Raw genomic sequence first — 4067 nt, forward strand, 5'->3', positions numbered from 1 at the left:
CTCTCTTGAAGCAATAAATTCTCAAACTGCTAGGTTGAATGCCTCTCACTCTGATGCAAGAAACCATAGCCAATGAGGAGGGGTAGGAGAGAGAAATCCCTTCCTTCTCCCAAAGAGGAATCTCCACTTGGAGGTTACCCAATAGTTACACAAAAGAACCCCATTTCCAGTATCTCATCCCCTTGTGCATATGCTTTGTCCCAATGCAGGGAGAAATTTGGACATTTCGCAAAGGGATATCACAATTAATTTTACTTGCATATGCTATATGGCATTTTGGGGAGAGGGAAGGAAAGAAAACAAAATAAGTCTTGAGACAGTAAGATTGTACTTTATTTCATGGCTTCTCAAGGCATTACCTTGCCTATGCTTCTGTGTATCTCTTCACAATTAAGGGCTATTTACTATACTGTAAGTTCCATCAGGGCAAAAGTTCCACCTTATTTATACTTTGCATTTTACTTAAATATTTGGGATAGAATTTGTATAGTCAGCATTTATTATGTATTCATGAATGAATGAATGAATGAATGATTTTACTTATATGAACATAGATACAAATACAGGTATAAGTGTGTGTGTGTGTGTGTATACACATATGCACATACAGATTTGTGTGTTGTAGAAATAAATTCACTCATGTATGTACACATGCATACATATATACATATAACTATATCTATGTCTATGTATAGTTATAGTTTATCAATCTATTTTGTATCTTCATTATCTACATTTGCCATAGTTTTTCCTCAAAGTTATACCACTACCCTCTTCTGATTGTCCCTGTAGTTTGTTCCCATTTGTCTATCTTCCAGGCACAAAACAATTCCCATTCACTCAGCACAGGCATCTATCCTCCTTTTCTAAACTTCCATAACTGTCCAAGATAGGAATTTCTGATTGACATTGGTCACTTTTCTCTATCTCCACACACATCCCTCGAACTAGTCACTTAGTTTTTAGCTAGGCTATCAATGATTCACAGTTGGATATTTTTAGAATTTATTATATCTTTTAAACTGGATCTTTTAAAGTCTTTTTAACTTCTGTTGCCTCTGAGTGCAGATGTACTCTACTTGGCTTTACTATGTGGTCCAAGGGTCAACAACCTATGATTGTGTGCCAAATATAAGATGATTTTGAGTGACATAGATAAGATTTTCCCTGGCAGGAAATGTGAAGTAAATGTGATTCATATTTTGTCTTCTCTGTGCATTCTATCATGCCCCACACATCTTTTTATTCTTATCTCCTGGTACACTTATACCTACTGTTAGATCTGCACAGTCAATAGAGTACTGAGACTGGACTCAAGAAGACCTGAAGTCAAATTCTGCCTAAGACATTTGCTAGTTGTGTAAAATGGGGCAAATAACAGCACTTGTCTCTCAGGATTGCTGAAAATAAAATGAGATGATATTTGTAAAGCACTTAGCTCAATGCTTAGAGATAGAAGGGATTATAAAATGCATTTATTCTTATTATTTTATAAGCACCTATCCTTTATAGCATTCTTGCTTCTTTTGGTCACTAATATGTCCAATTGTGTTAACTGATACTTCTTTCTTTAAGGGTATTTGTATTTTTAATAGTGGTCATAGTTGGAGAGAGAATACTGAGACTCAAAGGAAAAAGATGATTTTGATTTTCTACATTCTCCTCCATCCAAAAAAACAAAAGCCAAACCAAGACCATGTAACTATATACAGTTGTTAGCATTAATACTACGCAGAGTAACAGATAACAGTTCATTCAATCAAGATGTGTTTATTAAACACCAGGTTATATAATAAGAACTGAGGGTGCAAAGACAAAATGGAAACATTCTCTGTCCTCAACACAGTTACATCCCAACTGAGGAAAACAACATACACAAAAAGAGGAAATACAAATTGCATGCAAAGTAAATACAAACTGGTGATGACTGTGAATGAATGAAGGCTCAAAATGTTTCCAAAATCTAATATAATATGTTCATATAGAATGAATAGAAGCTTACTAAGAACAAGGATTATTTCACTCTGTACTTTATCCTTAGTGTTTGTCACAGTGCCTGGCACATAGTGAGTCCTTAATAATTGCTTGAGATATCACCTTGCTGACAAAGGTCTACAAAGTCAAAGCTATGATCTTTCCAGTAGTAATGCATGGCTGTGAGAGTTGTACTACAGGGAAAGGTGAGTGCTGAAGAATTGATGCTTCAAATTGTAATGGCAGAGAAGACTTTTGAAAGTTCCTTGGACAACAAGGAGATCAAATCATTCAATACTTAAAGAAATTAATTCACTATTTGCTGGAAGGTTAAATACTGAGGCTGAAGGTAAAATACTTTCACCATATAATGAGAAGACAGTACCTTGATGGAAAAGACTTTGATGTTGGGAAAGATTGAAGGCAAAAGGAAAAGGGGACAGGAGAGGATGAGATGGATAAATAGTGTTATGGAAACAATGAACATAAGCTTAGGCAGACTTTGAGAGATAGTGAGGGATAGAAGGACTTGGCTTGCTATGGTTGATGGATTGCAAAAAGGTAGACATGGTTGAATGACTGAACAACAACAGGAAATTATTTTGGGGGGAAAGAATGCCTTGACAAGAGTTTATTTAACAAATATCAGGGAGGGGAGTAATATACTCCTCTCAGTTTGAAGCAGTATGGTGATGGTGCAACCAATGAAGTTAATGAGATCAGGGCCCATGTCAGGATCAATCAATAGACATTTATCAAGCACTTGTTATGTGCCAGACACTATGGTCACTATGCCAAGTGCTAGGGATACAAAAAGAAGCAAAATGCAAAACCTATCCTCAAGGAGCTCATAATTTAAGGAGGTGGGCAACATATAGACCAATATATAAGGCATGTTGTATACAGGATAACTAAGAAATAATTAATAGAGAGAAGACATTAGAACTAAGAGGGGTTGGGAAATGCTTCCTATAAAAGATGGGATTTGGGTTGGGACTTAAAAGAAACCAAAGAGGTCAGCAGGCAGAGTGATGAAGGGAGAAGATTCCAGGGATGGGAGACACTCATAGAAAATGTCCAGAGCTGAGATGTAGTACTGGCTTGTTTGTTTTACAGCCAGGTCATGGTCACTGGATTGAAGACTGCGTGGTAAAGAGTAAGGTGTAAAAAGACTGGAAAAGTAGAGGATTCAATCCTGCAGACCATAGTGAATCACTGAGGTTTTATTATTACTATTAATTTATTTAATTTTAGTTTTCAATATTCACTTTCACAAGATTATGAGTTCCAAATTTTCTCCCCATCTTGTGCCTCCCCCACCCCAAGATGGTGTGCACTCTGAATACTCCTTACCCTAATCAGCCCTCCCTTCTATCACCCCTCCATTATCTTATCCCCTTTTCCTTCTATTTTCCTATAGGGCAGGATAGATTTCTATACCCCATTGCCTGTATATCTTATTTCCCAGTTGATGAAAAAATAATTTTTAACATTTGTTTTTAAAACCCTAGGTTTCAAATATTCTCCCATCCTCCCTCCCCATCCACCCTCATTGAGAAGGCAAGCAACTTAACAGGTTATACATGTGTAGTCATGCAACACATTTTCATAGTGAAAAACTAACTATATTTTTCTTCATCCTATCCTGCCCTCTTTTTATTCTACTCTTTCTTTTTGACCCTGTCCTTCTTCAGAAGTGTTTGCTTCAGATTACCCCCCCCCCCAATCTGCCCTCCCCTCTATCATCCTCCTGCTCTCTTATCCTCTTCCTTCCTATTTTCCTGTGGGGTAGGATAGCTTTCCATACCCAATTGAGTGTGTATGTCATTCCCTCCTTAAGCCAAATCTGATAAGAATAAGATTCACTCATTCTTTCTCACCTTCCCCCACTACCCCTCCACTGTAAAAGCTTTTTCTTGTCTGTTTTATGTGAGTTAATTTACCCCATTCTACCTCTCCCTTTCTCCTTCTCCTAGTATAATCCTCTCTCACCTCTTAATTTTATTATTTAGATATCACCCCTTCATCTTCAATTCACCCTGTTCCATCTATCTATCTATCTATCTATCTATCTATCTATCTATCTATCTATC

General features: G+C 36.9%; 1 pseudogene; it reads right to left on the reverse strand.

The window, feature by feature from the left end:
* Positions 1 to 2971: 2971 nt before the first annotated feature.
* LOC114048292 overlaps positions 2972 to 4067 on the reverse strand; it is a 17864-nt pseudogene continuing 16768 nt past the window's right edge.

Source organism: Vombatus ursinus, unplaced genomic scaffold (assembly GCF_900497805.2).
Source record: "Vombatus ursinus unplaced genomic scaffold, bare-nosed wombat genome assembly UNPS02014792.1, whole genome shotgun sequence".
NCBI lineage: Eukaryota > Metazoa > Chordata > Mammalia > Diprotodontia > Vombatidae > Vombatus > Vombatus ursinus.